Genomic DNA, 21546 nt, shown 5'->3' on the forward strand with positions numbered 1-21546 from the left:
ATAAGATTTACAAACACTTGGATACTTCATTGTCCTCTCTTGGCTTTGGCAATGTTGTTTTCTTAATAACTTGTCTCAATAGTATTCTCTTTGGCTTTGGCAATATTTTTTTTGCATTTTTTATTTGTAATATTGCCCTCTCTTGTTGCTGGCAATTATTTCGACCCACACAAATACAATCACACCCTTCTGGTCTGATTATTCATTTTTTATTCTGCCATCTCCTTTTTGAGTCCGCTTGGTTTGCAAAAGAATTTTCAGTCTGCTTTGTATCAGTTCAGTAGTCAAAATAATGTTTCTTTTGCCACTTCATTCTCATTATATTCTGTGCTTATCGTACCTAGACTTGGTATAGCGTGTGGTCACAGAGCGCTCTGGTGTCACAAGCTACTAGTGAACTAACACAGTCTGGCGTGCGCATCCATTCGCCTTGCTGCCTCCAGGTCCTCTGCTTCTGCTTTCCTGCGTGGCACAGCAAACTGTCCTTCTTAACTGTACATGACCTGCGCCAGTCGAACAAGGTGCTCTCCTTGCCCTTGTGCCTCTCTGGTGCTCCCCTGCCACCGGAGCCTGACTGACAATGGGGGAAGCTTTTACATTCTGCAGCTGCGGTACTCAATGGAAAAGCTGTCAAACCCAATGATTCCCCGTGCACACCTCTTCAATCAGTCTCCGACAGAAGAGATCCTCTCAAGACTGGCATCCGTTCGATACACAACTGTGGACCCGGCGTCTATGCTCTCCTCTAGCTTCTGCTGCAAGGTGGAGGTGCCACAACTACTACATCTCCTGCTACTGTTCTCCATGGCCTACACCTGAGGGGGACCTTTATGCCTCCCAGTCTCCTTCCGGTGTGAGCCATTAACACCCGACGGCTGCAACTTCCAGTCTTGTGCCTCTGCAGCCCTCTTCTTTGTCCCAGTACTTTTGGCATTGTATGACTTGAATTTCCCAAATCATCTTTTCTAATGTAAATTACGTTATCAGATTAATTTCTCTCCTTAGTTATATTGCATTAAGGACTATCATACGGATTCAATGAAGGACTTGACCTTACAGAGGAATGACGGTTTTCAGAATCAAATGTTGTTAATACTTAGACTCATCTCTAATATTCCCCTGGGAGTCATAGGACTGAATGTCAGTGACTTTAAAAGGGGGTTTCTTGCTCCCAACGCATAACTGGTTATGGGTGTTTTCACCCCCAATACCTCCTTATATGTACCTTTGGGAAATAGAAGCTCTCTCTGACAGCAAGCTATCACATACTATCACTGATATTTCCTTCTTTCCACAAAGACGAATACTGCGTCTCACCCAACAGAGTCCTCCTGTTTCCCTTGGGCCCTTCTCCTCCCAGGTGATGCTCCCGGTCAAGATCAGGAAGCGGCTGCCTTCCCCTGGCCTCCTGGGAAGAGACTTTAGTTAGGGTCTTTGTGAGGATTCATCACATTTGACAGGAAAAAGAGATAACAGATAGCAGACGTGTAAGAATTAAATCAAATGTACTGTTAGAAGAACAAGACCCTAACATTTGAAATGCCATCATACCGGTGTACCTTAACAACCCTAGTCTAACTTGGAGAATAGCTAAATTGCAACTTGCTCGTCTTATAAAAAAGCCTGCACTGAGCAGCACAGGTTCCAAACACAGTACTGGTCCCGCATCTAGAGGCTGGAGTTTGGCATGCAGCATGATATAAGAAACAAATCAAATTGTTTGAGTGTGGGTTTAGACATGGTTGAGCATGTTACCCGCTTTGTATGTACAGTTCAGTACAATCTATTTTATGTCACCTGTCTCTCTGAAGCACTCATGGTGCATTTAATTTCACAGGCTCTTGATAAGTTGATGTCATTAAGGGAGATTTTGAATGAGTGGTAGACTGATGCTAAGGACAGGCATGAGAAATGTCTCCTGCCTGGATGATGGGCAATAGATAAGGTGGAATGGATTCAGAATGAAAAATAAAACACTTATTAACTTAAAGGTCTGGATGGAGAAAGGCCTAACCTGTCCAATGTGAAGGTGGGATTTCCCTACCTAAATAAACTAAGGAAAGTCTGAGTCAAAGAGTTCAACTTAGGAATCTGTCTGTATCCAAAACCTATGCTTGCTCTCACAACTAAATCTGTACAATGGGCAGGGATGTCAGCAACCAAAAGAAAACAGTGTTCAACTTAAAGTTGTGAGCTTCTTCCAGCGTGCAGCTTCCTTTCAGCTCCCTTCCCCAAGTGTAAAACAGTTCCACAAAAAGTCTCAAAATTACCCTCCTTGGACTCAAGGTGATGTAGGCTTAATCAAGGCTCGGGGTTCCCTTCTCCAAACTTAATTCAAATACAAGGGAACCTTGAGACTCAGTTCTCACTTCAGCAAATGTCTCAAAACTCAAGGAAGTCCTTCGCCAAGATTTTTTTTTTTTAGCAACACAGTTCAAAGGAAAATATCCTTGTCTTCTTAATTTTCATTTCCAAAGTTCAATTATTTCTTCTTTCAAATATTTGTGTATGTAGTTTGTAGCTTTCACATAGTTAGCATCAATATTCCTTGCCGTTGTTTAATTTGTAAAGTGCCACTGTAAACCAAGTTTGAGCATCTTTTGTTTTGCTTATTCTTTAAAGTTACATTCACTTCAGAACTTGGCATATTGTGGTTTGCTTATTCCTTAAAGGTATATTCATTTCAAAACTCAGAATATAGTGGTTTGCTTATTTTTGCGGTTCCATTCCCCTTTTGGATTCAAAATGTCTTATTTCGGTTTGTTGGTAAAGTGTTGATTAAGTTCGGTATTCAGTAATTATGGTTTTGCTCGTGACTCATTTTCGCTTTATCTGTTGTTCAATATTTGTTTCCTTTGCTTTAATTGAAGACCTTCAAAAATGTGTTTCTTGACGCACACAAACGCTCAGATGCAAGTGTTCTTGGCAGTTCGGTAATCGACAATGAAAGGACCAGAGACTTTCGAAAATGTGCTCGTCAGGCTGCCTCCAAACTTGAGAAAATTTGGGGAGGTTGGATGCACCGACACCATTCTAAATGGTGCTGGTGCATCCGACATGCTGTGCTCGCGGGTGCCGCTCTGCCCGCCAGGTGAGACCTGGCTGGCAGAAAGGCACCTACGAGCACAATTCGTAGTTTGCCGGTCCGGGACCTGCAGTACCGGCAAGCTTACTGGTACCGTAGTTCCCAGACCGGCAAACTTGTAATGAGGCCTTGTCTCTGAAAGGGTGGTATGCTAAAAATACCCCCCTTTCACAAAACTCCTTACCAAAAGCATAGTGACATAGGTGCCCTTGTATCCAGTGATTATAACAAGAACATTTACAGAGGGATAGGTTTTAACAAAACTATAACAAATAAAATAATTATTTTAAAAAATAAAATATATGAGGGTAGGTGGTAAGGGTTTATAACTGGTGGGGAGGAGGTTTGGGATAGGGTTAGAAGCATAGGCAATGGTGCGGATTGGCTATGGCCCACCCACCCCAATCAAAAAAATATAAATCTATGTGCTTTTATTATTATGGTTTCGTTATAATCTACCTCTCTGTAAATGATTTTGTTGTAATCACATAGAACGGGAGCCCTGCTGCATTAGTCTCCTGATCTGCAAGACCTTCTCGCCAGTGACACAGAGCAGTTATATAGGTCACAGGTGCACCAGACTGACAGCTGCTATAACAGGAAAGCCACTGCAGCACAGGGTTGCATTTGCAATATGCCCCCTGCTGTAAAACAACATAAGTATGATGAACACTAAAACATAAGCCATACATAGCTTGGGTATGGTGTATAAAGGTTCAGATAATCATTAACGTCACCTCTAATGTATAGCATACCAGTGTTAACCCCTGTGAGCTCAAACAGCTCTAGGAGGTTGAATGGATCACAGGCTCCTGGCTGTCTGCATTCCAGTGAATGAGATAATAGGGCAGGATGCTTGTCTCTCTTGACTCTCTAGGAGGGAAGGTAATATCCTCTTGCCAGGCCTAGAGACAAAGGAGAACCTGGCATCAAAGAACTAAGTACATGACAAAAGGCTACCTCACAATATGGGATTGCACAACAGAGAGCCCTTGCAGTTGCAGGCTGATAAGGGGGCAGATTTATTAGAACAGCCAGGGAACACAGGTCAGTTGGAAGAAGGATTTCTCCATCTTAATTTCAGTGGGCGTTTCTTTCCTTTCTGTCCCCACGGCTTCCTGCGGAACAAGACACTCGTAAAATGATCTCCGGCGGTAAAGGGCACTTATCTCAAGGGTGGATATTAGGCTTCTTAAATAAAGCCTGCTTTTCGCCAATCCCCTGTGACCCTTTGACTAAAAAAAGGGGAGTCTCCCAATCCTTCTTGGATTCACTCTTGGAACATCCAGGACATAAGGAAGAATTTATTTGGACCTCTTTTGGGAGAGTTTGGTATTTCCAAAGACCTCAGCCATTAAGGTGAAGGAGCGTTTCAAGGCTAAGTCAGTACAGCTTGTAGCATGCTTCGACACTTCCTAACATTGAATAAGGTACTTTCGCGAGGCTTTGTACTCCTTGTCCCCTTTTGGGACCCTAGAGACAAGTAAGCCACCCTTAGGCCTCCCACTCTTGTGAGCATGTTACTCGCTGGAAATCAAAAGGAGGGCTGTGCATGCCCTCCTGTAATCCTCAGCGTACTGTGACAAAATAGGACATTCAAGCTCCTGGACTATCTTTGCTATTTCATTTCATCCATTGAATAATGCCGAGTTGTCTCGTTCACTGGACACACGATTATTCACCATAACCCTTACCTCCACCCCACATCCTTGCATACCACCTACTCACTATGACTTGATCTCCAAATGTATGAATTTGTATAAGTTCTGCTTGTTGTATGTTTATTCGGCGTGGAGTTCACTGATAAAAGAAACATCCAAATGACACACCCTGTGTTGGTCGTGGTATATTTATATATTATTTATCCATAACAATTATAGTACAGTCACAAAGTAAGCACATGGGGTAGGGTTGCAGCACAGCCGCTGTGTCAAAAAGAACAGGAATACCTTCCTGTACAGTATAGAAGTCCCAATTGAGCTGTATACAAGAAAGGTTGCTCAGGTAATGTAGTTACGTTCACAGTTAAATAATTGAACGATGAGGACCACAAGGTGATGACAAGACAAAGGGCCTCATTACGAGTTTGGAGGTAGCCATGCTCTTAATAAGGTCATGGCTACCCGCAAACCCGGGTCCAGGTTCCCTGAATGGAGAAATACCAGGCATTTCGACCTTGGAGAGCCCGCTATTTCCCCATTCAAGGAACCCGGACCCGGTCCAGCCCCATTCCCATTTGAGCCCTCATAGGGCTCAAATGGGAATGGGGAGCATGCTAACAACGGGCCTGTTAATGACAACAGTTAATGACAGGCCTGTTGTTAGCATGCTGGGCCGCTCGCGGGACCTGCTAAGGACGTCTGGTTAAACCAGGCGTCCTGAGCGGGTCCCGAGAGCAGACCTCGTAATGAGACGGTAGGGAGTTAACGTCGCCGGCAGCTCTACCGGCACCGTTAACCCCCTACCGCCAGGATCGTAATCAGGCCCAAAGACAGATGAATAAACGGGGGCAGACAACAGAGGAACAAATATCACTTTCATCAATATTTTTCAAAGAATCAAATTGCGGTTCAATTTATTTGCCTCCATTTTAATCTTTCTTACTCCTTGCCCTTCTTTGACTACAAACCTGATCCCTTGTTAAAGTCTTGCCTATGCCTCCACTCCTAGAGAGCCACACATTCACTCATGCTTCCTTCATCAAATCATAACCATCACCATCTTTGATAGTACATTTTCTATATGTTCTCAGTTCAAAGCACTCTCGACAGAGGACCTGGTAGAACTGTGGCCACCTTCAAAGCCACATTCTATACAGATGACCTCCTCCCAGCATCCATCCTCAAGACCCTTCCGGCAGGAGTTCTATTTCCCTACCAGGAGATCATCAACAGCTCCCTAACTCAAGGCACCTAAAACAGGACAAATCCTCCCTCTACTAAAGAAACCCACTCTGCATCCTGACACCCCAGGTAACTATCGACCCATCCCCTATCTTCCCTTCCTAGGTACAGATAGGTGATGTCTGTGCATGATGGGCCAGTGGCGCACCTCACCCAGCAATCTCCTGCGACCCCATAGCCCTAAGAAACATGCAAAGATCCACTGCCAGCCCTGGTAAACTACCATGAGGCACGCTCCTTGCCCCGCTGTGTGACACTAGCTTTCAGACACTTTGGGTGCTCTCTTTCACGCACTTTCTCCTACTTCCACATAGCATGAGTCATCACCACCTGTCTCACATGACTCTAATTGCATGCTTAGCCACAACGTTTCAAATGCACCATCCATCTGTGTTGCCATTTCGTTTTTGTGTGATCACAGTGCCTGCGTCAGAAATCGAATTTAGCTGCACTTCCATCTGTGTTGCCATTTCGTTTTTGTGTGATCACAGTGCCTGTATCAAACATTGCATTTAGCTGACCTTCCATCTGTGTAGACTTTAACGTGCTGGGTGCTTAATTGCTATTTCGAGTGCATCTGTTTTCTCGTCCGCCCCTTGGCTACTAGGCTGTCTGGTGAGTTTGTGCTCGAACTATGCAGTGCAGCCACTCTTCTTTCTTCCTCCTCTCCTCTGCCACCCCTATGGCACTTAACATCTCCCCTATCTTTTCTAACTGCTATACTATCACCTATCTCGCCCTCTCACAAAGTCTGTATGAAAAAGCTTAAAAAATGATATCCTGACCACTAACACTGGCCTCCCTATCGCAGACCTACCTATGTCAGCGCATCATCCAGACAGATCTTCACTGATATCCTCTTTTCTGTACCACCTCCTGATCTATGGAATCCTCATCTCTACTCTCTCGCTTCTCACATCTTCACCCATTAATGGTGGCACTAAATGGGACATCCTCTTTGCGGGCTTCGCAGCATCCAGGTGTATCGTGAATGTGTATCACACTGGCACTATCTTGGTTCAGGATTCTCAACCCAACTTCTTCCCCTTTGACCGGCGCTTGCCATCTCTCATCAACTTCCTTTGCACACCGGCTACTCCTTCTTCCACTCTCTCCCCCCCCTCCGACTGGTGTACCATGCCCCTATACCCCTCCACGGAAAACCTTCAAAGGTGGAGACCTCTTGCTTCTAGCCACTCTCAATACTTGCTTTGCCATCAAATACTCTGCTGATATCTGCCTCCTCCTTGAAGACCTTGATTTCAACATCCTTGCACTTACCGAGACGTGGTTCAAGGCCACCTGAGTCACTGCTTTTGACTCCCTTCTCCCTGATGGCTATAAGATAATTTCTAAGACTCGCCCTAACCTTGCTGGGGTTGCTCTGATCTTCCTTGAGTAAGTCCCTTCTTCTCTCATACCCACCGAGCCTTACTCTTCCTTCGAGACCCCGGTCTACAAGCTGGTCATCTCTCCCACCTCCCCTCTGCTCATTGCCACTATCTACAGGCAACCCGACTGTCCCAATCTGTTCCTCTCTGAATGGGCTGATTTTTCCTCCTCTCTCCTCACAAACACCACTAATCTCCTTTTCATGGGTGATTTCAACATCCATCTTGAGTATTCAGTCACAGCATCCACTCTCTTCCGTGACCTCTGCTCCTTGCTCTCCCTCTCCATTATCCCTTCTTGTCCCACCCACATGGCTGGACACACCCTTGACGCCTTCATCCACACTGATCTTTCACTCCCCCCACTAATCACCTCTCTCTCCTCGCCTGACCACTGCCTCCTCTCTACACACCTGGGTCCTCTCAGCCCCCTTATAGCACCTCCCCCAGCCCTGCCAACCTCATATACGAACATCCATCCGATGAAATGAGTGTCAGTTGCTGCCTTTGCATCTACGTTCATCCCCCTCTCTCCCCATTACAGACTCTATCACTGACTCTGCTCTCAGGAACTTACATCTTGCCATTACTAATACCCTTGACGTCTTGCCCCAGTCATTTGAATCCACCTGAAACATGCCCCTAAGTGTAACATCTGCTATGACTCTGACCTTGCAGCCTTGAAATGCAAGTGCAGAGCTGCGGAATGGAAGTGGCAGACCTCAGGCTTACCCTCTGCAAAACTGGCCTGTCGCCTGCTCCAAAGGCAATACAGACTCTCGATCCACACCAAGAAAAGGGCCCACATCCAGGCTCGAGTCTCTGGTGCATTCAACAACACGGCTGAACTCTTTAAAATCTGCAGGGAATGAACCAGCCCTTACGCAGTCCCTCCTCACCTCTTCCCTTCCAAGCCCTCTGCAATGCACTGGCCACACACTTCACTGCAAAAACGCAGGACATCCTGAGCACTCTTGCGTCCCTCTCTCCCTCCCCTTCCATCACCACCCTGCCTCCTATGGCCTCCCATCCGCCCTCTGACTTTTTCTCCTCCCCCTTTCCTATCACACCTGATGAGGTCACCAGAGTTGTCTGTTCCATGAAGGTCTGCTCTAAACGGGTTTCCCCCTGCTCTTCAAGAACCATTAAGGACAACATTAGTTTCTCCTGCCTCCACCCTTGCTGATTTCTACAACCACTCTTTTGCTACTGGCACTTTACCCGCCTTCCTCAAGCACCCCCTTGTGCGCCCCCTCCTGAAAAAAAACACTGCACACCCATCCTGCCCAGCCAACTACCATGCCATATCTATCACCCCCTTCCTTGGGAAACTCTTGGAGAAGCTGGCGCTCCCTCAACCTACCCAGCACACTGAACCTGTTTGTTGCCTCCACGACCATCAATCTGGATTACCAGCATCCAGAGGCACAGAAACTGCTCTTCTGAACAACCACGAGGAACTGCTTGCATCTCTCCAGCTGTTCTCATTCTACTTGATCTCTCCTCTGCATTTGATACAGTCAACCATTACATCCACATAAAACGGCTCCAGGAAACCCTTGTTATATCGGAGCGGGCACTGGACTGGCTGACCTCTTTCCTCAATGACCCACCATCCCATCCCATATTCTGGCACTTTCTCCTCCCCCAACTCTATCTCCACCTGGGGTGTACCCATGGGGTCCAAACTCATTTGTTGGCTCTTTAACTTCTACCTTGCCCTACTTGCTTACCTCATCTCCACCTTCTCCCCTAACTTCCAGTGTTCCAGTGTTACACTGATCAAACACAACTCTTTTTCAAATTTTCCTCTTACCCTTTCCTTTCTTCCTCTATCATTTCTGACTACCTATGTGCCATCCATTCCTAGTGCACTTCCAACGATCTCTGCCCCAATGTCAGCAAGACTGAGATCCTTCCTATTGGGACTCCAGCTCCCACTTTCTGCCCCTCATTCTGGCCATCTTCTGTGGGCTCTCCCGCTTCTCCGTCATCTGAAGCCAGAAACCTGGGAGTCATCTTCGACTTTTCGCTTTCCTTCCTCCCTCACATGCTGAACCTTGCCAAGAAGTCCCACTTTTCAACTCTACCTCCTCAAAGGAATTCTTCCTTTCCTCACTTTCCTCCAGAAGCTCACTACCTCTTAAGCTCTGGTTCTCTCTAGGCTAGACTACTGCAATCATTTTTCAAATTCAGGTGCCCCTCTTCAGAAAGAACATGGCATGATAACCTGTTCTGAGGTTCTTTCCCACTTTGAGAGTCCACAGCCAACGACTTTTGCTCATTCTAACTTTTACAGATGTGGAAGTTCCCATTTGCATATCAGTCTTTGTCCCACCCTTAAAGGCAGTCCAGCACCGAAATGCCAGGCAAATCTCCTTTGAACAAGAGTACCAACAGCAACCCCATACACGTGGACCCTCTGCTCACTGTGCTCAGAGGTACAACTCCACCTCATTGATGAGGCCCAACAAGGCTGAAACACGTGTATGGGGTTGCTGTTGGTAGTCTTGTTCAGAAGGGCATTGCCTTAGCATTTTGGTGCTGGACTGCCCACTGCCTCCTGGTTCTTCTCAACCTCTTGGCCGCTTTTGACACAGTAGACCGCCAGGCGATACCAACATTGCTGCATGGGAATCTGCAAACTTGTCCCACACTGGTTCAAGTCCTACCTCGCCAACCGCCAGCAGTTTGTTCAGATAAACTCCTCCAGATCGCGAATGCTACCTGTCACCTGTGGAGCCCAGCAGACTTCTATCCTCCCTACAGTGATCTTCAACCTATACCTGGAGCCGCTCGGAGCCCTCCTAGCCACATAAAACATCCACATCCACCAATACACAGATGACAGATAGCTGTACCGCAAGATCGACTCCATCAAGAACATCCATAGGCTCAAAACCTGCCTCTCGCTGATCCAGTCTTCGATGTTCAGTGCATACATGAAGCCCAACCCCTCCAAGACCGAATTCCTTCTCCTCAACATCAACACTGAACACCCAGACATAAAGACCTGGCTATTAACTGTGAACTCTAAAGGCTTCACACCCGACCACACCTCCTTACCAAGTCCTTTGGGTTCCACATCGACAAATACCTCGTCCTTCAAGATACACATGACTAAGAAAACTCAGGCAGCTTGGTATCAGCTCTCCCTCCAGCTGAAAGTCAAGCCCTTCCTCCATCCAGACAGCTTTAGATCCACTGTTCAAGCACTGTTCCTATTCCACCTGGATGGAGGCAATTCACTCCTCAAAGGCCTCCAATCGTCCTCTAAAAAGTGTCCTACACGCAGTTGCACGCCTCATCAAGGGTCTACGCAGATACAACCACATCATGCCGGCCTTCATCGATCTTCACTGGCTCCGACTGCATGCACAAATCACCTTCATGTCTTGCTGCATCATCTATAAGGAGTCGCCCTCAAGTCACCCATCTACCTCGCAGAGTAACTCTGCATTTCCGGTGGACGGCGCATCACCAAAAGCCAGGACACATGATATGGTATGATAGGTTATTAACGTGCTTAATATCCAGAGGTTTCTAAGAGCAGACCCGGGGATCGAACCTGTGTTGCACCGTGTCATCTTGCTTCCAAGGTGAGCATGTTGCCCCTGAGCTGTGTTCCCAAGACAGACAGACTTGAAATCCACCACTGCAAAAAGGAAAGGACCAGAAAACAAGCCTTCTCTGTCTATGCCCCTAAACTATGGAGCCTCCTCGCCATCGCCATCCGACTCCCCTCCCACTCCCCACGCTCGTACAATTCAGAAAAGAACTCGAGACCCACTTCTTCAAAGGGTCTCTCCTCCTTAACACCTAGGCATCACGTCACCCCAGCGCCACCTGACTCGTTTGACGCCGGCCCCTCGTCTTCCCCCAGCCACCGCTGCACCCCTCCTCTGTGCCCCTTTGTATCCTACCCCCGTTGTATATCTGTTCTGTTGTTAACTCTGAAAAGTGCTGCGTTATGCATCTGTAATGTTGTACACCTCTGCAAAGCGCTCCGTTATGTATCTGTACTGTTGTATACCACTGCAAAGCGCTCTGTTATGTATCTGTACTGTTGTATACCTCTGCAAAGCTCCGTTATGAATCTGTATTGTTGTATGACTCTGCAAAGCGCTCCATTATGAATCTGTATTGTTATATACCTCTGCAAAGTGCTCCTTTATGAATCTGTATTGTTATATTCCTCTGCAAAGCACTCTGTTATGAATCTGTATTGTTATATACCTTTGCAAAGCACTCCGTTATGAATCTGTATTGTTCTATACCTCTGCAAAGCGCTCTGTTATGAATCTGTATTGTTATATACCTCTGCAAAGCGCTCCGTTATGAATCTGTATTGTTGTATACCTCTGCAAAGCACTCCGTTATGAATCTGTAGTGTTGTATGACTCTAAAAAGCACTCTGTTATGAATCTCTATTGTTGTATGACTCTGCAAAGTGCTCCATTATGAATCTGTATTGTTATATACCTCTGCAAAGCGCTCCGTTATGAATCTGTATTGTTATATACCTCTGCAAAGCACTCCGTTATGAATCTGTAGTGTTGTATGACTCTGCAAAGTGCTCTGTTATGAATCTCTATTGTTGTATGACTCTGCAAAGCGCTCCATTATGAATCTGTATTGTTATATACCTCTGCAAAGCGCTCCGTTATGAATCTGTATTGTTATATACCTCTGCAAAGCGCTCTGTTATGAATCTGTATTGTTGTATACCTCTGCAAAGCGCTCTGTTATGAATCTGTTTTGTTATATACCTCTGCAAAGCACTCCGTTATGAATCTGTATTGTTGTATACCTCTGCAAAGCGCTCCGTTATGAATCTGTATTGTTGTATGACTCTGCAAAGTGCTCCATTATGAATCTGTATTGTTATATACCTCTGCAAAGCGCTCCGTTATGAATCTGTATTGTTATATACCTCTGCAAAGCGCTCTGTTATGAATCTGTATTGTTGTATACCTCTGCAAAGCGCTCCGTTATGAATCTGTTTTGTTATATACCTCTGCAAAGCACTCCGTTATGAATCTGTATTGTTATATACCTCTGCAAAGCACTCCGTTATGAATCTGTATTGTTGTATACCTCTGCAAAGCGCTCCACTATGAATCTGTATTGTTGTGTACCTCTGCAAAGCGCTCCGTTATGTTAGGTCCACGTTCAATAAATACCATAATATTAATAACAGCAGAATCTCTTTGCAGGTACTTACTCTCCTGCATAAGGCTTAATGTGGGTCTGTACTGGGCTATCTGAAGAAGAGCATCAGTTTATAGGACCCACTTGAGAACTCCAGTCGAGCATTTTAAGGACTGTCGCCTTTTTCTGGAGAGAACCATATTGGGGCAGGAGGTGAGGCATGTTCAGTGGTCACCCCTAAATTGTGGAACAAATTACCTGCTCATATCTGAAAAACGGACCTATGGCCTTTCAGGAGACTCTTAAAACCTGCCTTTGTTCTCATTTCATTGCACTGTCATTGGAAAAAAGCTCTTGGTTGCCAATGAGGGAGTAAGCGCTGGCGAAGCATGAAAGTATGACCCCAGTGGTGAAGCGAGTAATGTCTGCTTTCCATCTTTATGACCGGTCGTATTCCAGTGCACATTGTTACAGTAGGAAAGAAATCCTTATTTTTGGTTTTGTGCTGCCATCAGTACAAATGAATGTATCATTTAGAAACATTTTTGTTTTCAAACTCACTTGGTATAAATTGATTAATAGCGCAGGGGTGTCAAAAGTATGCATGCCTTAATAGTAGTTGCTTCAAAAAAGAATTAAAAAAAAACCTCTCCCGCACTCAGGCTTTGTTTTCCGCGCTTGTTCCTCAAATCGCAATTATAATAATTATCTATTGGCTGAGAATACTTATTACCTTTTGAAAATCATGCAAACCCCATTTGCGTAAAATGATTATATGTTATTGTTGAGATTTGCAAATGATGGATGTTATAAACCTAGTATCTTTTCCCTGGGCCGTTAAATGAATAAAAGGTACATTTCAAACACGTTGCCACACTCCATTTACGGTGGGAGTGTAGGGCACAAAGGGTGCAGACTAGAGGCGTTTCTAGGGGTTGTGGGGAGGGGGGTGAGGTGAAGCAGCTATAGCCCCGGGGATTTTGGTTATAGCCCCTGATAGAAGCTCAGGATCTACAACCAAAAGGAGTGGACAGTTGAGTTAGCCCCGAGTCCAGACAGCGTAGTAGCCCCAGATCTTTTCAAGACCTAGCAACACCCCTGGTGCAGAGGAACCAAATATACCACTTTAAAGAGGGGGGGGGGGCGATGGGATCTTGACTTATAGCCCCAGAGCTCTGTCCGCCTGGTCTTTTACTCACGTGTTAGGGCCATCTGCCCCTGTCAGAGCATACGCGATCTGAGGTATAGGCTACTCCCCCTAAAGGTTTATTTGCCGCTTCTTGTGAAAACCTACAGGGAATCTTTATGGCAATTCAGAATCGCTATCCAATCCATAGCCCAAATTGGTGACCTTTTTTTTACAGATGAGTTACCTCGTTTAATGCACATAATGTGAATGTGTGAGTGTAAAGTGTTAGTGTCATGTGAAGTTGTGGTCTGTAGAATTACTTCCCACTTGAGATCAAGGCAAACAGGTTACTGGCACTGCCCCTTCACACATAACCCTTGGTTGGCACGCCAGAGAATTCTATAAAGCATGAAGCGTGGTCTTTTTCAGTTCACCGTTCTCTGCGTGTGCTGATCTGTGCAGCTCGCCGCGTGCACCTTAGACTTGCGCAAACAGAGCGCAATGTGCGTATCTCTGATTCAGTCACATTTTGAACATTATGCGGGGGCTGGCCGTGTAGTCGATGTGATATGAATTTGCAGGATCTAGGCGAACCTCTGGCACTTGAACATGAATTGGTTTTTCTGGCATGTTCAGTTAGTTGTCTTTTCGTGCCAGCAGGCTGCCAGCCGTCCACAGGATTGCATATGATGTTGTCATAGTACCCTTTACAGAAAGCTTGTTGTCATCCACAATTCAATGATCGGCGTTATTCTAGGGCCTTCGCATTAATGTGGCTTGTTGGTTAATCATTGGCAGATTTGTGTGTCCTCCATATTTTCATTTTAGAGTATCTCCTAGTTGCGGTCCGATCTTTAGGAAGAGTGCTTGAAATCTTGGTGATGGAGGCAGTGGGGTAACACAGGATTTGGGGGGCCCCCTGCGAGCCATGCTGAGGGCCCCCTAATCCCAGCTCTGCAACAAATCACGGGATGCGCCACACTCTGAGCCGGCCTACATTACCACGCTTGTGCAATACGCACAAACGTGCTGCTTCAGGGGTGCGCCACAAACTGTACTAGGAGAAGCATATATATATATGTATTATATAACACACTGTCTGAGAACAAGTTTTCGGCTATATGGGCCTGGCTGGCCTACAAAGCCGTTGCCGGACAGAAAGGACACAAATTTGCAGCTAACAAAGGCCCGGCAATTACTAACGTAAAGCATTTCACTATTAGTTATTAGGCATTTGAAATCGTGATGTGGGTTTAGTGCTATATATATGAAAATACAAGTTCTCACCTTTTAATCTGTTGGTCCAGGGAACGGGACCGTCGGCTTTCTTCAGCATCCAGGAATGCTTGTTCCCGTCATCTGCAGAGGATCTGGACTTTCTCTCTCATGAGGTCCAGGGGAGCCCCATTAATTTAAAAAAGAAATAGTTTCTTTTTTAAGTCAATCTGACTTCATAAAGACTTTATTTCCGTTAAAGCAACGAACCGGAACAGAAATAATTTGTCATGATCTGCATCCACTGGCGTAATGGGAGCCCCCACAGCCCCCGCGGTGCAGGGGACCCTGCACATAACCTGGGAGAGGGCACCTCAGGCAAAAAAGAAAAAGAAAAATGGCTTTTTTAATTAAAGAACAGACAAAAGAAATGGTTTCTTTTTGAAGTCACTCTGACTTCATAAAGACTTTATCTCCGTTAATATAATTTCTTAATGAAAGCAGAGGGACTTGAAACAGACACTATTTCTTTTTGAAGTCATAGGGCTCCCCCCCCACACCATGAAATGGACGCCTCCAGCCAGTAAGCTTTCATGTCATGGGGTGGGTGAGCACTAGGACTTCATAAAGAAATAGTATCTTTTTCTAGTCACTCTGACTTCATAAAGAAATGATTTCTGTAGAAATAATTTCTTTATGAAGGCAGAGTGACTTCAAAAAGAAACAATTTCTTTTTTCAGTTATTTTAATTACAAAATACATTTCCTTTTTCTTTTTAGCCTGAGGTGCTGCCTCCAAGGTCATGTGTGGGCCCCCCTGCACCACGGGGGCTGTAGGGGCTCCTGTTACGCCAGTGGATGCAGATCATGACACCTGACAAAGTCAGCAGGAATGTTCCTGGTTCTATCCACTCAGATTGGTTTCAGTGTCTGATACAAACATGGGGAGGCTGGGACTGTTGCCCTCTCAGAGAAGCAACAACGCAGGATTGTATATGGTCAGTTGGCATAGTCTATGCTGATATCAAGTAGTACCAGCAGAATTCTTAGCACTAATTATCGTTTTTTAGGGGAGCTGCTTTAGAACTATGCCCATGGGACCGTAGGCTATTATGGTTGACTGGTATTTGTCAAAAATCTTAGAATTCCAAATCCAGCTTGAACATGCGAGGCTAATTAGAATAAACTTTTGTTATATTTATATATTATGCCCCAATATGCTTTAAAGATCTATGTTCCGAGAGCACTCTGAGGAACTATTTTTGGCTTTTGCCGAATTGCATTCTGGTATTTGTAGTCTCCCAGTCAAGATGTGGTGGAAAAATGTCACAGTTGTACACTTTTTGCCTGACATAGTTATAAGGATTTATATATTTGAGTGACACTACGTTATGTGTACTTTTCAAGTTCTCTTTATAAAGCAGAGTATTTTTCAAAGCCAGACATGAGGGTGAGGAGGGGAGATGATGAATGATGAGAGGGCAAGTAAGTCATAAGTATTTGCCCAAGATGTGGCACGAGAGGTTGTAGTCATGGACACTGGTGCAGTTATTTTCCTCTTGATTGTGGCTGCTTTTCAGGGCACAAGTAAAGGACACATGTGGGGGGATAGTGTAACTTTTTTCCAGAGAGCTAATGCAACCCCTTTTTTTTTAAGGTTGGCCAGCTTACTCAAGTATTTGGCTACCAGGATTTTACTCAAGTTGTCACGTTCCCAGTGGAGATGCTTTCCCATAAGACCACAAGTACTTGGTTTGTATTGGGCTTTTGTTTTCTAGGGAATAGTTCATTACAGATTGCTGGGTGTAAAGCACTTTTCTACTTTGCTAGCATATTTATTGGTTATGTTTCTGCTGTTCATTACTTTGTCCAATGTTGTTTTGTGTTGCACACTTTCTTTGAAGGGGAAAGTCAATTGAACTACATGTGTATATTTCACTTTAAGATCTATGTTAATTTAATATGCGTATATTCATGCCTGCCAGCTTTTGATATTCGCTGTGGGAGCAAATGTGCCTGGGTATATGCTATACTTGCAGCCGGTCATTTTTGTTCCCTTTTCCGTGCTGCTTAAATGAGGTTAGTTGGGGTTGTGTGATGTATCACAACAGTCACCAAGAGTCCGGCCATAAACCAAGGGGCTTGTAGCACGCTGCTTAACCAAAGTGTGTGATCCTTGGCAAAAAATGTAATCTCAAAATTAAACAAAACGTTAAGTTCTCAAAGCCTGACATCTTTTATACATAACAATACCACTGTCAAAACAGGTCAAAATTAGTCTATGATTGATGAACGTCTTTCAGCAAAGGTTGCATTAGGGTGGATTTCAAGGTTAACCTCTCAAACCTGGGCATATGGTATTGTTTCAGCTGGTCATGAGAGATATTACCATAATTATGCACGCAATGGTACAATAAAATAATATTTGTGTGTTTACACTGGAAAAAAGTTATCTGTGATTGTTTGAAGGGGCACATGGGAAAACACAGACAAACACAGATTCAGATTTCTGAACACACTGGAAAAACACCCCCAGAAGTAAAAACACCCCAAAAAGAAACACTGAAAATAGGAAACCCCAATTAGAAGTATACCCGCGTCTATGGCAACAAAGTAATAATATATTGTTTTACATTTTAACACATACAGTGAGGTAGGGGTGAAAATTCACTGCACATGGCTAGTAGTCTGGTAGTGTTTTAAAATGGACAGTGTGCATGGCCAGAGGTCAAAAGCCATGGCTAGTGACCAGGTAGTGATTTAAAAAATATAGTGGGCACTGCTGGTGACTGTACTCACTGGCCAGGACCACAGGCCTTGGCAAGTGGTCTGTAGTATTTTGAAATGGACAGTGGGTATGACCTGAGTCCATGCCCACTGACCATGGGCGGAGCCCTTGGACAGTGCTGCCAAAAAAATCAATGGTATAACAGAACCCCTTGAAATTCTATGACAAAACCTTCCCGCAACAAAACTCCTGAAATTCAACGCATTGGGGAAATCAGGACCGGCTTAACTCTGTGCATTCCTGTTTCAAAGCCAAAGAGGACATATTTACTAGAAAAAAAGGCATTCACAGTGCCATAAAAAATTGCATTGTGGCGGAAATAGTATTATAGGGGAGATTAACAGGAACACCCCGAGTTATGCTGTAGTTATGGTTAAATTGCTAATCCCATAGGAAGAGCACTTTTTGGGCGGCTTATAACTTCGCTCCCCCTGGACGAATCCACACCAAACTTTGCAAAAGAAGTATATGATCCACTCTGAATTTCTTTGCAAAGTTTGGTGAGGTTTGGTCCAGGGGGGCAAAGTTATAGGGGGGGTCCCAAAATATTTTTTTTTCCCATAGACTGAATGGGGAAAAAACTTTGCTCACCCCTACAGCCCAAACGGCTGGACGGATTTTCACCAAATTTGTATCAGGAGCAGTGGATTGGTCCCGAAAGCGTGCTTCTGTAAATTTGGTGAAAATCCATCGAGTAGTTTTTTTTTTTAAATGACCAAAAAGTAGATCACAAAAAATTAGTAATATCCATGTCCGCTCTGGGGACACACTTCCCTGTTCGCTGCGCGGACAGGACACTGATTGGTTAATCGGCTTGCGTCATGTCCGCGGACATGCAACGTGTTCACTGATTGGATGGTAAAGAGCGTGAAGTGCGTCAGATTTTTGGAAACGCCTGCCATCTTGGAATCGCGGACAGCGGCCGGTGACCACGGACATAGTGGTAAAAACATATTAAAAAACACAACATTGCACTTGTCAAACTTATCAAATAATCTCTGGGGAGCTGAGGGGTGATGAGGATGGGATGAGATATGGCTGCAAGAAGCAAAAAACTGGTGTTTTTTGCTGCAAAAGTCTGTGAACAGTTTGAATGTTTGCGAACAGTCCTGAAAAGTTTGCAGACACCTCAGCATTACAGGGTTGGTGAAATGCAGTTCTTCGATGGCTTATAACTTTGGCACCACTTAATGGAACTGCATTGATTCTGAGTGAGTATGCAAAGTTTGGTGGGATTCTGTCATGAGGGGGCAAAATTGGAGGGGGGTCCCAAAATAATGTAAAGGTTTATAAATGAGGTGCCATTTGACAAATCCACACTTAATTGAAGCTTACCATAACTGGCGAATTTCTAGGGTTTTTCGATTTTACTTGAAACCATAACGTCCCTTTAACAAAGTTTTTTCTTTGAATTTAATAGGTTTTTATTAGTCCAACATAACATAACGTCCCTTTAACAATGTTTTTTCAGTGAATTTCAAAGGTTTTTATTTGTGCAACTTAACTATAACGTCCCCTTAACAAAGTTTTTATATATATATATATGTTTAAGTTTGCTTGTAATGTGTTATGAAAGGATTGAATGGAGTGTTGATCTAAAAGAAAAAAACAAGTCGATACCTTAATTAGGCTAACAAAGTCATTTATGTTGCCTGTTTGCAAGCTTTCGTGGTATTTCATTTATGTTGCCTGTTTGCAAGCTTTCGTGGTATTTCACCACTTCATCAGGCAGGAATGGAATGACGCTTGTGAAAAACATTACAACTTAAATAGCCCTTCCTGGAAATAGCCTGTTATCTGTTCCGGTCTGTGTATCTGATTTGTAGTTTTAATCAAAGAGGCATACATTAAATGTTGAACTCCCCCACACATTGCAGCCTTTAAGGTCTAAATCAGGATTGTCCATCTCTTGGCCTCAAGTTCCGGAAACATGTCAGATTTTCATGATACTGTGACAAATCCACAGAAGTTGTTACTTCTGCCCTAGGGAGAGCCCCTTCCCATGAGGCTAAGGATGTGAGGTCGCTACCTGAAAGTCCCCCATGGGGGTGGATCTCATGGGAGCGAAGTCCCCTATGGGATTTGTGATGACCTATGGAGACCATGTTATCCCCATAGCCCAACTGACCTTAACACACCTTCCTACCTCACCCTCCAACAACACTTTCCCTAGTGTTCCTTTATGTTTCTGTCATGCCACCAATATAGGAATTAATGGGATGAGGAAGAGTGTTGACTCCTCAAGGAGCATGTATTCCCCATACGTCATGAGATTATAGAGAGACCATTTGACTTATTGGAAGACCTAAAGATTAGTACTGGGATGAAGTAGCAGTGCGATAGAGAGCACTCATGAGAACCAGAATGAAGAGTAAAGTTGTTCCTGAAAGCTAATTGGGCAAGACACATTCAAATCTGAAGCAGGAAACCAGGAAAGAGAGAGAGGCCCTCCCTGGAGGAAACACAAGTGTGGGCAACGCTTGGCTCAGCAAAGGACTTGATCAGTTGCAGGAGAGCTTTCCGGGCAGGAGGAGAGGCTCTTACCTGGTCTGATGTGGAAGGACCATCCGTTGAATCAGAGCAGTGAACGTCTTGCCCAGCCAAGCAGAAGGACCACGCAGTTGCAGGAAGGAGTATCCGCTGGGAATCTGTGAGTGCCGCAGAGACGTTGCAGCACGCTGGAAGAGCGGAGAAGCCCAAAGAAGCCTGAAGAATAGGACAGGGAACCCAGAGACTGACCAGGCCGAGATGGTAGAGATCCTAAGGGTACACAGGCTACTGGGGTGTTTGGAAGGGGTACCAGAAGGCACTGGCAGATGCTGGAGTTATGATATTTGGGCCTAAGGTAACCCCCTGGGGTACAAGATAAGACACTTAGCGAAAAGAAACTCCAAAGTGAGCACCATAGGGAAAGAATCCCACGGGTTGGGACCTGCATCCTTCTATGAAGAGTAACCTAAGTCATCTTCATAGTCACAGTACCTAGCAGGATAGTGAACGAGGACTGCACACCCAGTCCAGAGGAACACATGGGTGTGGGACCTTGCGTCCATAAGACTGGGAACTCATGTAAACTAAGAACTTTTGAAGTGCAAAGAAAGCTAGGTGAACATACCTATTCCGCTGTGAAGATTGTGTATGAACTGTAAATTATGAAATTCTAAGAAGGCCTGGGGAAAATGAGTCATTCTGCCCAGCCCTTGTAAATTGGAAAGAAAGGAGATCTCAGGAGAAGGAAACAATGCCTCCTGCTGTCTTCCCAGAAGATTGGGTCTCGTGAAACCAGTCAAAAGAAGGCCCGCAGAATTGAGTCATTCCTTCAGGCTCTGTGAGGACGTTGAGAACCAAATACCTGGAAAGTGCATGGTACATTGGTGCAAGAATACATATATGCTTACAGACATAAAGTGGTGTGTGTACACAGATTGGCAGAGCCTCACTTCATAGAGTGAAGGGCAACATCAATCAGGCTGCCACACAATAAGGCCTGTATAGGTAAGTAAGTGAGTAAAAGCAGTGAGCAGAGAGAGAAGGTCTCACCCACATGTAGGGTACTCTGAGGCACTCCAAAGCGCATAACAAAAATGGCTGCAGAGATGTTAAAACACCTAAATTCGATTTTTATACATAGGGCACTCTAAGCACAAAAAGGATTCCGGCCCTCCAGGCCTTTAGATGGACAAACGTGGTCTGAATTGTACACTTTGTTAAGTGGGGTACGGGCCAAACAGAAGGCAAAGAAAAAGAAAATAAACAGCCTACCCTGGTAGAGGAATCAGAGGAAGGCAGGAGGTGATGGGTTAGTATCAGTCATGGTAGGTGCAGTTCAGTTGAAACTCGTTATGTCAGGCCTGTCCTTTTGCAAGATCAGTGGTGACACAATCA

At 44.8% G+C, this 21546-nt stretch overlaps 1 protein-coding gene across 1 annotated transcript in view; it reads left to right on the forward strand.

Annotated features, from left to right (window-relative positions):
- LOC138562221 (cytosolic carboxypeptidase 6-like) overlaps positions 1-21546 on the forward strand; it is a 683877-nt gene that overhangs the window by 85567 nt on the left and 576764 nt on the right. The gene's annotated exons all lie outside the window — the stretch shown is intronic.

This window comes from Ambystoma mexicanum, chromosome 1q (assembly GCF_040938575.1).
Source record: "Ambystoma mexicanum isolate Mex_15411 chromosome 1q, UKY_AmexF1_1, whole genome shotgun sequence".
Taxonomy (NCBI): Eukaryota; Metazoa; Chordata; class Amphibia; order Caudata; family Ambystomatidae; genus Ambystoma; species Ambystoma mexicanum.